Source organism: Penaeus monodon, chromosome 2, assembly GCF_015228065.2.
Source record: "Penaeus monodon isolate SGIC_2016 chromosome 2, NSTDA_Pmon_1, whole genome shotgun sequence".
NCBI classification, from domain to species: Eukaryota; Metazoa; Arthropoda; class Malacostraca; order Decapoda; family Penaeidae; genus Penaeus; species Penaeus monodon.
This window is the reverse complement of record NC_051387.1, coordinates 29,423,056-29,437,977: the sequence shown is the minus strand read 5'-3', so window position 1 is coordinate 29,437,977 and position 14,922 is coordinate 29,423,056. Positions and strand designations below refer to the sequence as shown.

The window sequence follows — 14,922 nt, the reverse complement described above, 5'->3', positions numbered from 1 at the left end:
TCAAGTGTCTTGGGTGGTGTGTAACAATTGTATTGGCTATGAACTAAATTATTTGTACTACAAGAATTCAATAAAATCTACCTCTTTTTCATTTATATCTCCAAGGCCGAATTTTCCACAGGTGTAATTTTTTTAGATTATTTTTTTCCTACATTGGCGTTGGGTCCCTCCCTGATTATTTTTACATCTCTGTTGGGACTGTGTCAAGTATCTTGAGGAGAGTTTATAAAAATTTCCATTTCTTCATCACTTTGCAATATTGGTTGGTGCGTAGCATTGTATAATACTAATATTATGAGGTTTTTGGCTTTGTATTCTGACTTTTAAAATTTGCTCATTTATTGGGCTGTACCAATTGTGCTTGGCAATTTTTTCGTGAGAATCATAGCACTCATTGCTGATAATTTCCCTTCTTTTCCCAGAAAAAGAACTGTCTTGTTTTATTTAGTTTTGAAACTTCCATTACTTTTCCAATTGGTCTCACTTATTCCTAGTATTTGTATGTTGTATCTATCCATTTCGTTACAGACAGTATGTAATTTACCCATCTCTTTCATTTTCCTTACGTTCCACGTTCCGATTTTAATGTGGTTTCTTATTGGAACATTTTTTCTTAATCTTCTTTGTTCTTCCAGATGCATGTTTAAAACATTGTTCATCCTGGTTGCCCCTGACTACTCGCCCTTGATACCCACGCGCGCGATGTGGTATGACTTATCATTTCCTGTATTTAATCATTGTGTTAGGAGGTTTGTCCTAGAAAATAAAAGTTGAGTGGAAATCCCCAGGCTCCTTCTCACTCGCAGTCTCCAACTAACTAGGAGAACCTCTCTCTGCCCCTTTTAAAACAGTTACACTGTAATACCCAGACAATATTATTTGGTGAACCAGTAATCCGTAGAACTGAAGGTATTCCAATGCCCTGCTGCTCACAGTTTCACCGCAACCTGGTATAGGAGCTAATTAGGGTGCTAGCCTTGTTCAGGAACCCCAGGGTTGCATTTTATTGTCTTAACCCAGGACAATATATGTGTGTATATATATATATATATATATCTAATATAATATATATTATATATATTAAATAAAATAAATATATAGTATATTATATATGTATATATATCTGAATGTATAATGTATTATATATATATATATATAATATATATATATATATATATATATATATCATATACATATAACATTTATATACATATACATTTATATACATATACATTTATTTACATATACATATTCATATACATATACATATACTATACAATATACATATACATATACCATATACAATACTATCCTATACATATACATATATATATATATATTATATAATATAATATATATAATATATATATAGATATATACATGTTTGTGTGTGTTTGGGTGTGTATGTGTTATAATATATGTATATACACACAACACCACATATATAATATATATATATATATATATACATGTGTTGTTGGTGTGGGTAATGTGTTAAGATACCTATATATATGTATAATCATAATATATTATATATATATATAATATATTATAGATATATATATATATATAGATATATATATACACGTGTGTTTGTGTGTGTGTGTATGTGTGTATATACATTTATATATATACTATATATATATATATATATATTATATATATATAATATATATCTATGTTATAAAATGTGATAATTTTTGAACACAAGCTTGTTGTTTGCCAATACTAATGTATATATTTGTTTGTACTGGCATATAGTGTCTCAGTTAAACTGATTATAGCCCTTTGTTGGAAATGCATGAAATTTCGAGGAAAGTGGTCAAAATCGTAAATATGATAATGATGACTAGCATAACACTACTATCTTATACTATGGTAGAAAAAAAACTCACTATACACAACTAGATTTATGAAAAGTGAGAACAACAGTTGAAGAGGAGAGGGAGACGAAAGTTTTTAGATTGAGATGGAAAAGTAACCTGAATGATTCTGTGCCAAAGGGTACCAGCATAGGGGGAACAATTGCTGAGGTTGTGAAACAGGAGGGTTGTTCATTTATCAGAGGGATTTTACAAGTTCTGCTGCGGCCATGGACTCATTGGTTAGTATTATTTCAATTAAAATTCATATGATATCCATGATAGCTGGTGAGCACCAATACCAGTGAATTAGTTTTCAGTGACATCTAAGGTTTATAGAGACTTACTTCATGTATATTTTGCAAGATGATGAGAGGGAGGCATTTTTATTTATACGAATTTACTAACCTAGGGGATGAGTTCACACTGAGTCTTTTAATCCACACTCAGTCTCAAGTTTAGTGAGCACATAGCATTTTTATAATGTGGTGCTCAACAAAACGACCATAGGCCCTATCTGGCAAAATAAGCTCAAATTTATATGTTGTGCCTGAGTTCTATATGCAGATTCTAGTGAAGACTTTGAAACGTTTACTAGTTTACCAGAAAATTGAAGAAGAAAGAGGTTGTCCTTGCAAGTTGGTCAGTGTTGGATATGACATTGGGATCCGAGAATCATCTAGAGATTGTGAAAACGAACGTAGAAGTAATGTAATTAAGATACTATTATGTAAAATAAATCAAGATCTGTGCATCAAGTTATGCCATGGCCACAGGGTGTCATGCTTCACTGATGAAGACTTATTGTTTTCCCCTAATGCTTGTAACATGGAGCCCTAAACCTTCATAGTGATTTTATCAAAAAAAAAAAAAAAAAAAAAAAAAATAAAAAGAAGTCCCAACTGTCATGCCAGAATATATGTAATAGTGTTAGATGGCTTTGCAGAGTACAAATGTGGAGACATTGCGATTGCTTGTTACCTTCGCATTCTGGATCATTATCCTTCCAATTCAAATGCAACTAACATTAAGCAGATGTGTAGCATGAATACGCATATCATTCTCATCATCTGGTGTCAATGTGTAATAAGTTTTAGTTTGATTTTTTCCCATTTTTAGAATCTTCCCACTTCAAAATTTCTTTGTTATAAATTTCATAATATATAGTCTCTAATATAAAATCTTATATTTTATTCCAGAGGTTTAATTCACTAATAAAGGCACTGTCCAACTTTTATTTTAAATCAATAAAATGATGAGAGGTATGTCATTTCCATTTATCTGTATTTTTCAGATGATGCAAGGATCAAGAATTTGTTATTTGTAGCTACAAGGATGATTGTGTTAAAACTGACACTCTCTACAATGGTGCAGAGGCCACTAACCTAGGACATAACCTGAACACAAAGAGTCTGGAGCTCGGTGATAGTACGTATGATTAAACATATGAACAAAAGGAGATATTTCAAATTTGCTAAAAAAAAGAAAAACCTTTTATTTTTACTATTGTGAATTCATTAACTAGAACTGCTACTAACAGCACACTCATTTTAGCTTAATTCCTGCTCTCACTTTTTTTTTTTGATTCATTGTGATAATTAAATAGTTTTGATTGCGATATGCATTGTACCCATATAAGAAAAGGATTATATGTAACCGCACATTCAATAAATTTGATTTTTGATTTTTTATCCATTTTAAAGTGGTACTATATTCACATGCAACTTCAGTAATCGTTTGAATCTTGTTTCTTCATCAGAAAAAAAGCATCAGTTGTGTGTGTGGTAGAGCAGCTGCAGACAGATACTCAATAATCTTGCAGCCAGATACCATGCCTTTCTTAACATGTAAAACAACATTCAGCTTGAAGATCAAGCAGGTGTGGGAACTGTGTAATGTTGACTTTGATTTACTTTCTTTTATAAACAAATACAGGATTTTAACAGAATTATAATTTTTCAGATTTCTGCATTATTTGATATGCTAGCAAGAATTTCAAAGCTGATCCAACAATCGCCTTTACTTCAGTCCCCGCTGGAGTACCTATATGCTACCAGATGGCAGCTTTAAATTGGGCAGAATGTCGGTTAATACTTTCACCAGTGTCCTTTTCAGTAACGCTGTAAAATGCACAGTGTAAAGTTAAGTTGAAAATTCTTTTTGTGTCCTGTGGAATTAGGGAAAGTAGCATTCAACTGCAAAAAAAAATATTTCTTAGTAATACTATGAGATTTATTAAAGACATTAAAGTGTCTACAAGTTATCCATGGTCCTGAGCAACTATGTGGGTCTGTGTTAATTTCACTTAGCTATTGAATTTGCCGTATAATGTAGATACAGTTAATTATTGCTATTTCTGCCAGCCTAGCTTACCTTCAGACAATTGTGAAAGCCGATAAATACTAAGAAAAATTTTCCAATCAAGTGTGGTGTTTGTCATAAACTGCTAAAGGTATGTACAAAATGCATGTTTTCATTGTTTTGCAGGCGAGTTCTTTTTCTCATGAAAATAGGTAGATAATTCTAAAACTTCTTCAGACTATCATATGATCAACATAATTACCTTATTATATTATAAATATTAGTAATGTCCTATTCTGTTATTAAACTACTCAATATCAAGTAATATAGGTAATCTTAGATTCTTAAACCACATTCAACATTAACAGCTAATGGAGAATTATCTTAGAAGTACATGTTGTATATAATACTGACTACAAGATAGCAGAGTTATTGGGACTTAGAATTTTGAAAGTATAGTTTTGGTTTGCCACTGTACTGTCCAGAGCTAAAACTTGGTAAAGTTGTATAATTTCACTGATTTTTGTATTACTGGACAAATAATAATTTGAAGCCTTTTACTGTAATGCTTAACTATATCCTTGGCCTTTGGAAATGATTAGAACTAAGACCCACTGGCAGTAAGTAATTGAACTGTTATCATAATTACCACCTCTTTCAACTTGTGCCAGAATCGCCTCGTTCCCCACTATTCTCTGCAAAGATATATTTAACATATTATTTGCCTGAGATGATGCAGAAGAATGCTGTTCCTGAATTCCATTTCGTGATTTCCTCTCACACATAAATTGTAGTGTTTAAAATGATTAGCCCTTTCCAGAGCTCTTGACACAGCATTGGTATAGTTGCATATCTTGGAGCGCAGGAATAACATTTTATGATATTTTAGTTGTAATCATACTGATCTTCCTGCACTGGTTTTGGTCCATTTGTTTCATGGAAAAAACATTCTTGGAAAGAAAGATGTATAGTTTACTTTTGTTCAAATTTATTTTTGCAGGACTTTCTGTAAAATAACTTTTCATAATTATCTAAAACAAATTACTTTAAGATCACTTGATTCCCATCATACTGGAGGCGGACCCTTACTAACTGGCTATATTTTCATTTTTCAATACAAAAACACTAATTTTCATTCTAAAATTTGTTTTAAATAGGCATCTTTGCAAATATAAATGACAATATCATTTGTACAGTTGTTTATCTTTTAGGTACAAAGACACCTTTTTATTATGGAAATGCTTCTTCAAATAATGACAGTGAGAATTAAAATATTAATAGTAAGATAGTACCAATAATGTTAAATATTTTAATATTAGTAATACATATATTGATATTTATAATATTATTGATGATGATAATATGATAATAATAATACTGAATTTAATAATAATAATGATAATAATTATAATGATATTTATAATAATAATGATAAGATAACATCCTATAATGATAATGATGATAATAATAATACTCATAATAATAATAATAATAATAATAATGATGATGACCATCTGACATGATAATATTCACAGTAACATGATGTTGATAATGATAAAGTCGTGATGATATAGGATTGATAATTATAATCAAAAAAAAATCATATTAGTTAAACTTGTTATTAGCATTGTTGGAAAGGGCATGAAATGTATCAGGGGAAAGTGGTAAAAATCGTAAATATGATAATGATGAATAGCATAACACTACTATATTAATACTATGGTAGAAAAACTCACTATACACAAACTAGATTTATTGAAAAGTGAGACAACAGGTTTGAAGAGGAGAGGGAGAAGAAAGATTTTAAGATTGAGAGGGGAAAAAGTAACATGATGATCTGTGCAAAGGGTGACCAGCATAGGGGAACAATCTGAGGTTGTGTGGGAAACAAGGAGGGTTGTTCATTTATCAAGAGGGATTTTACAAGTCTGCGGCCATGGGACTCAGTGGTTAGTTTTATTCAATTAAAGATTCATATGATATCCATGATAGCTGGTGAGCAACAATACCAAGTGAATTAGTTTCAGTGACATCTAGGTTTTATAGAGACTTACTTCATGTATATTTTGGCAAGATGGATGAGAGGGAGGCATTTTTATTTATACGAAGTATACTAACCTAGGGGATGAGTTCACAACTGAGATCTTTAATCCCACTCAGTCTCAGTTTAGTGAGCACATTAGCATTTGTATATGTGGTGCTCAAACAAAACTACCAATAGGCCTATTCTGGCAAAATAGAGCTCAAATTTATATGTTTTTGCCTGAGTTCTGATAATGCAGATTCTAGTGGAAGACTTTTAAACTTTTACTAGTTACCAGAAAATTGAAAGAAGAAAGGGGGTTTCCTTGCAATGTTGGTCAGTTTGGATATGACATTGGGATCCAGAATGACTCTTAGAGATTGTGGAAAACTAACGTAAAAGTAATGTAATTAAGAATACTATTATGTATAAATATAACAAAGATCTGTGCATCAAGTAATGCCATGGCCACAGGGTGTCATGCTCAGCTATGAAACTTTATTGTTTTCCCCTAAAAATTTTTGTAACATGGAGCCAATAAACTTCCATAGTGATTTATCAAAAAAAAAAAAAAAAAAAAAAAAAAAAAAAAAAGAAGTCCCAACTGTCATGCCAGAATATATGTAATAGTGGTTAGATGGACTTTGCAGGAGTACAAAATGTGGAGACATTGCTTGTTACCTTCGCATTCTGGATAATTATCTTCCAATATCATGCACTAAGCAATTAAGCAGATTGTGTAGCATGAATAAGCATATCATTCTCAGGTCATCTGGTGATCAATGTGTAATAAGTATCAGTTTGATTTTTTCCCATTTTTAGAATCTTCCCAATTCAAAATTATTCTTTGTTATAAATTTCATAATATAGTAGTCTCTAATAATAAAAATCTTATATTTTATTCCAGAGTTGATACCTAATAAATGCACTGTCCAACTTTTATTTTAATCAATAAAAGTGATGAGAAGGTATGTCATTTCCATTTATCTGTATTTTCAGATGATGCAAGGGATCAAGAATTGTGTTTTTTGTAAGCTACAAGGATATTGTGTTGAAAAACTGACACTCTCTAACAATGGGTGAAGAGGCCACTAAACTAGGAAATAACATGAACACAAAGAGTCTGGAGCTCGTTGATAGGTAAGTATGATTAAACATATGAAACAAATGAGATATTTAAATTTGCTAAAAAAAGAAAAACCTTTTAATATTTACTATTGTGAATTCATTAACTAGAACTGCTACTACAGCACACTCATTTTAGCTTAATTCCCTGCTCTCACTTTTTTTTTTGCATTCATTGTGATAATTACATAGTTTTGATTGCTATATGCATTTGTACACAGTATAAGAAAAGAATATATGGAAACCACATGTCAATAAATTTGATTTGATTTTTATCCATTTAAAGTGGTACTATATTCAGCATGCAACTTCAGCTAATCGTTGAATTTTGTTTCTTCAATCAGAAAAAAAGCATCAGTTGTGTGGTGGTAGAGCAGCTGCAGACAGATACTCAAGAATCTTGCAGCAGATACCAGTGCCTTTCTAACATGTAAAACAACTTCAGCTGAGGATCAAGCAGGTGTGGAACTGTGTATGTGACTGTGATTACTTTTTTTATAAACAAATACAGGATTTTACAGATTATAATTTTTCAGAGTCTGCATTATTTGATATGCTAGCAGAATTTCAAAAGCTGATCCACCATCGCCTTTACTTCAGTCCTCGCTTGGAGTACCTATATGCTACACAGATGGCAGCTTTAATTGGCAGAATGTCGGTAAGACTTTCACCAGTGTCCTTTTCAGTAAACTGCTGTAAAAAGCACAGTGTAAAAGTTAATTGATAAATTCTTTTTGTGTCTGTGGAATTAGGGAAAGTAGCATTCAACCATGCAAAAAAAAAATATTTATTAGTAATACTATGAGATTTATTAAAGACATTAAAGTGTCTAAAGTTATCCATGGGTCTGAGCAACTATTTTGGGTCTGTTTAATTTCACTTAGCTATTGAATTGCCGTAGAAATGTATATACAGTTAATTATTGCTAATTTCTGCCAGCCTGAGCTTACTTCAAAATTGTGAAATCCGATAAATACTAAGAAATTTTCCAATCAAGTGTGGTTTTTGTCATAACTGGAAAAGGTATGTACAAAATCATGTTTTCATTGTTTTGCAGCGAGGTCTTTTTCTCATGAAAATAGGTAGATAATTCCTAAAACTTCTTCAGACTATCATATGATCAACCAAAATTTTACCTTATTATATTATAATATTAGTAATGTCCTATCTGTTATTAAACTACTCAATATCAAGTAATAGGTATCTTAGATTCTAACCACATTCAAACATTAACAGCTAATGGGAGAAATATCTTAAGAAGTACATGGTTGTATATAATACTGACTACAAGATGCAGAGTTATTGGGACTTAGATTTTGAAAGTATAGTTGTTTTTTGCCACTGTAACTGTCAGAGCTAAAACATTGGTAAAGTTGTATAAATTCATGATTTTATTACTGACAAATAATATTTGAAGCCTTTTACTGTAAATGCTTAACTTATCCTTGCCTTTGAAATGATTAGAACTAAAGACCCCCTGGCAGTAAGTAATTGAACTGGTATCATAATTACACAATAGTCAACTGGCCAGAAATAGACTAGTTCCCACTATTCTGCAAAATATATTTAACATATTATTTGTCTGAGATGATGCAAAAATGCTGTTCCTGAATTCCATTTCTTGATTTCCTCTCCCCACATAAATTTTAGTGTTTAAAAAGATTAGCCCTTTCCAGAGCTCTTTTGGGCACACAGTTGGTATATTTGCAATCTTGGTAGAGCAGGATATATACATTTTATGATATTTTGTTGTAATCATACTGAGCTTCTGCACTGGTTTTGGTCCATTTGTTTCATGGAAAAAACATTCTTGGAAAGAAAGATTTATAGTTACTTTGTCAAATTATTTGCAGGAACTTCTGTAAAATAACTTTTCATAATTTATCTAAAACAAATTTACTTTAAGATCATCTTGATCCCATCATACTGAGCGGACCCTTCTAACTGGCTTATTTCATTTTTCAATACAAAACACTAATTTCATTCTAAATTTGTTTAAATAGGCATCTTTGCAAAAATAAATGACAATATCATTTGTACAGTTTTTATCTTTTAGGTACAAAGACACCTGTTATTATGAAATGCTTCTTCAAATAATGACAGTGATAATGATAATATAATAGTAAAGATAGTACCAATAATGTTAATATTTATAATATTAGTAATACCAATAATATGATATTTATAATATTATTGATGATGATAATAATGATAATAATAATAATGATATTTATAATAATAATGATAATAATTATAATGATTTTTTATAATAATAATGATAATATAACAATATAATGATAATGATGATAATAATAATAATCATAATAATAATAATAATAAAAATAATGGATGACAATATGACATGATAAAAATGACAGTAACATATGTTGATATGATAAAAGTCTGATAAATATAATGAAAATATAATAAAAAAAAATCATACTACCAATAATGCCCTAGTATTGATACTGATATTAATATTACTATCATTGGTAATGTTATTTGATATTATTTTGTCAATGAATCAAGAATAATCTAAACATTAGTGCCATCATCATCACCATCATCATCATTATTATTATGGTTGTTGTTATTATCATTGATAATGATAATGTTAATGCTGATGATGATAATGATAAAAATTATAATAATTATAATTATGATATTAATGATAATGGTAATAATGATAAAAGGGTAATATCAATAATGATAATGATAATAACAATAGTAACAACAACTATAGTAATAATGATAATGATTATAATAATAATAGTTATAAAATAATAATTATTATTATTATTAAATTTTAATAATTATTATAATAATAAAAATAATAATAATAAAATAATAATAATTATAATTATTATTATTATTATTATAACAAGAATATAAGTAATAATAAAGATAATGGTAATTGTAATAGTAATAGTGATAGTAATGATAATGAGATAATAGAATTGATAATAGTGATAATAAAGATAAGAATGATAATACTTATTATAATGATGATAATAAGTAATAATAATAATGATGATAATAATAAATAATAATAATAATAATGATAAAAATAGTCTGGTGATAATGATAATGATAATAAAAATGTTAATGACAGTAATAATAATGATATCGTCATAGTAAATATAATAGTAATAGTGATAGTAAAGATGGTATTAATAGCAATGATAATGATAATGGTAAGAATGATAATAATAATAACAGTATTAATAGTAATTGTAATGTGGCACCGTGGTGAAATATGTCCCCACTGGGATGGTACTCTGGTACTCTGGTGGTTTGTTCTTGAAGGTGTGTAGAAGTTAAAGTTGTCGCTGGTTTACAACTTTATTTCTGCGAGAGTAGGTAGCTGGCGTACAGAGAATGGGCCAGGCACAGACACTCAGGCGAAGCATCCTGCCTGCCCACAGTCTGCAAGCGATCTGTCTTAACTGCTCAGAAATTTCTCTGAACAAACATCGTTTTAAAACATTTCATAATGGAAACTGAAAGAATTTGAATGAACACAAATTCTGATACATTTGGTCACATGGTGGTTTTATGGTCAAGGAACAAGGTTACCTTATATACAGTTGGGTGTTAGAAGAGAGTTATGGTGTTTACAAGACTAAAAAGCTTCGAGATACAGAGACAAAATTGCTGAGTATTCACAAAACATAAAGACATTTGAATGTCGATAATGATAGCAGTAACATACTTAGTGATTCAGAATAAGCATTTTTTGAGGAACATTTTGAGTATAAACAACACATAATTGTACACAAAGACAACAGAATAACAGCATGGGAATTGTTTACAAGCAATAAGGGTGGGATTTGCGTGTTCTAAGGTCACTTTGTCATTGTCACGGCTGTAGACCTGTTGGAGTCGGCTGAGGACAGTGGAGTTACTATGAGAGAAGGCACACATGGCTTTTCTGGTATGTGAGGTGAGAGAGATCACGAAAACAGGTCACTATAGTAATGATAATATTACTAATAATGATAATAGTAGTAGTAGCGGGCTGAGTATTTTTGGGCATTGTACCAGGTAGACCCTCCAACAGTTAGCTTGGATGCAAGCGATGTCACAATACCTGTGCATCGACCTCAAGTAGGTGTTTGACTTGGTGCATTGCGAATCGCTATGGGAGATCCTGAGACTCGGGAATTCCAACGCAGATTATTGGCCTAATAGTAAGCCTTTATACTGGTACTGAAAGTGTTGTAAAGTGTGGTGGGAGTCCGTTAAAAACTTCTTCCCTTTTAAATTTCAGGGTGAGGCAAGGTGTGTCCTTGCACCAACACTTTTCAACCCCTTTCATGGACTGGATAATGGGCAGAGCTACTAGCCAAAGTCATTGTGGTGAAACACTGGGCAATATCAAGGTCTCAGACCTTGACTTTGCCAATGATGTTGCTATCCTATCTGAGTCCCTGGAGTCCCTGGTGGCGGCTCTTGATGCATTTAGCAATGAGGCGAAGCCCCTAGGCCTAGAGGTCTCCTGGACATAATTATGATAGTAATAAATCTTCCCCCCCCCCCCTTTATTAAAGGTTTTTATTCTAATAATGCTGTTATTATTGCTCTTAATATTATAGTGAAAGTAGTATTAGTAATAATGATAATATTTTGTAGAAAGTCAAGAAATGAGGTAAACAGGTCAGGTCAGGTAATTGATTCCTTGATGACTTAAGTGTTCCAAAGACATTTAAATTTGTATACAAAATTAACAAAACAAAACCACGTGTCAGTAAGTTAAAACATATTGGTGTCGGTGGAAAATGTTTGGTCTTTTTTCGGATTCACTTCCTCTCTTCACTTAAAAAAAAAATATCAAATTTGGCAAAAAGAATATTCAGATGACTGTTTAGGTCAGTACTAATTCTTTAATTTCTTGAATTTAAGGTTTTAATGGTATTTTGATTTTCTGCCCCTCCCCTAACAATATTTATTCATTTATCTATTATACTGTAGAACTCAGGAGAAAGTGTGAGTCGCTTAGAGAACTGCCTCCTGGAGATGCAGTCTGATAGGGAAGAGAGCCTTCGAACGAGGACAGATGTTATCTCTTCACTTAGAAAACGGTTGGAAAGAACTTAATACAGCTGAAAAGGAGATGGTCAATAGTTGCAGGTTTGATATACTTTTGGATTATGTAAGTTGTACAGTATTCCATAATACACCAGATGTAGAGGACATCTTGATTGTTGCTGATTTTCTTTCCAACATTTGTACTGTTGATAGATAAAGGTAAAGCAAAATACTGTTGGCAACCAAAAATACTATGTGTAAGTGTTTGTTTGTTTGTTTTGCATGTTTTATGTATGTATGGGTATATGTATGTATGTGAAAACCTTTCTCTTTTTGGGGGGAACTTTTTTTGTGTTTAACTACAAGGACAGAATTACGTGAAGAATATGATGAAGTACGAGAATCAAGCAAAATAACCCTAGATGACCTAAAGACTGACCTAGAAAAGAACATTTCGGCAATGGTTTCACATGGGGCAAGACACGAAGAATTGGAACTTCAACTTAGAAAGAAAAGGTAAGACATAGAACTATATTAGATGATACCAAGAAGAAAATGAAGCATGTCAAGAGGAGTAACTGACATTACTGATATGACTCTCAGCACTGATTTATATTTTATTATATGATAAGTAATTAGTTAAGGAGCTAAGATAATCCTTTCTTTTTTAAAGAGAGAGAAAAAAAAAGAATTAAAATCTTTCAGGGTAAATGCCTCAGCCCTATATGAGTAGTCAGAGGTATGAAACGAAAGATTATTAACTAATCTGTACATTTCTTTTCAAAGAACTCAAAAGTCGTACCAGAAATAAAGATCAAATAATATGACACTACAGTGCACAAGCTATGCTGGTTGTACACCATTCATTAGACATTCAGTCTTTAAGGGGTGGTCGCACTAGTCTCTTCTACCCAGGGATCACTTTACAGGATGCTTCTCAAGCTGTAAAAGGAAGTGAGATGAAAATCCCTGCTCAGCATGGCATCCTCGCTGTATTGGTGAGGGAAAGATGATGCCAAAACAAAAATTGTAGTTTAATTACCTGGAAACATATAACTTGATTGTGTAAATGATGATTGTTATATCATATTAAATATAAATTTACTGTGAAAATAAGTAATATTTATTACAGCTGATAATGATAACTTAATAAAATTATCCAGACAAATGTTCATTTGATCAAGGAAAAGTAAAAAAAAAGCCCACTCTGACATGCTGAAGACACAGAGCTTCAGACATTATTTACATCCTAGTGGACAAAGTGAGAATCAGAGAACAATTATGGAAAACTATCCACAAATATCAAGGTAGAAGAAAGTTAAAAATAACAATAATGGATGAAACTGACAAGAAACTTTGCTTTGCACAGGGTATAATTGTACAGCTGGCAAGGCTGTGTCATGAACAATTAATATTTTACTCAATTTTTGTTAAAGTATTTTCTTCCTCTTATTTTACTTTTTATCAGTCCATAATTCCATCTCTTGAATATTCTGATTAAACTAATATTAATATGTGCTTGTAGAAAAAATAATGCTGGATTTTCCATTTCTCTTGATATATGGAGTATCAGCAAGATTGCATGATGTATGATAATTAATAAAACAAGTGGATTCACTTTCCTAGGTTTTGTGTCTTCTTTTTTTCAAATATTTCAATTGATATGCAATGACAGTCATAGAATCCACAACTATTTTTGATGCATTGTTCATCCAGGTTTTTTGTAGACACTATTGTCTTATCAGGGACGATGTTTTTCCATGGGGGAACCTGGTACATAGTGTGACCAGTCCCGCTCTGTACCTGAACAGCACTTGGCATGACTGTCAAGGGTCCCTGGACAGAGAGGGCTAGTGCAACCATTGCTTTATGTAGTATGGAGTGCACATTGTAATTAAGAGGCATTCAGAGACATTGTGCACTAGATACATATTGATGACTAGTGGTAAAAAGGATAGGCATGAATACCTCTGATAATAGGACGGGCTTGTTATTGCACACTGGCTTTTTGCAAGACTAGATAGTTTTGTATATTTCCTCAATTTGGCTTGTGGATGACATTGAACTTGCAGTAAAAAAAAAAAAAAAAAAAAAAAAAAAAACTGTGGTGTGCTACATCACTTGATGCCATCTATGGTGGGGCTGAATTATGGTATGGCACCTACAAAATGCAGTATCAGAGTAAACTATACTTTGAGTAGCTAGTAGGTTCCTACTTTAAACTGCATTTCTTTTCAGGCAAGACTTGGAGGATAAAATTATGCTCCAGATCCGGAAGTATGATGCCACTATGAGCAGTTTACAAACAACACTGGATGGCTTAAGAGCAGAAGACAGTCATGTTACTTTCATGCTTGAGAAGAAACGTGTAAGTTTTTCTTATGGGTTAAAGAGACATTGTAAATTGCATGATGTTATCATATTTATGCATGGATGTAAATGCAGCAGTTCATGTGATAGAGCCTTTGATAATCTACAGATCAAGATTCAATATATAGCACATACATCTAGGTTTTGTTTGTCCCTTTGTTTAAGTCGAAGTCCTACTTAAATAATAATAATGAAGACTAAATACTTGTACCA

At 31.5% G+C, this 14,922-nt stretch overlaps 2 pseudogenes; both read left to right on the top strand.

Moving 5' to 3' along the window:
* LOC119582191 overlaps positions 1-14,922 on the top strand; it is a 119,012-nt pseudogene that overhangs the window by 29,455 nt on the left and 74,635 nt on the right.
* LOC119582224 overlaps positions 7,248-14,922 on the top strand; it is a 40,613-nt pseudogene continuing 32,938 nt past the window's right edge.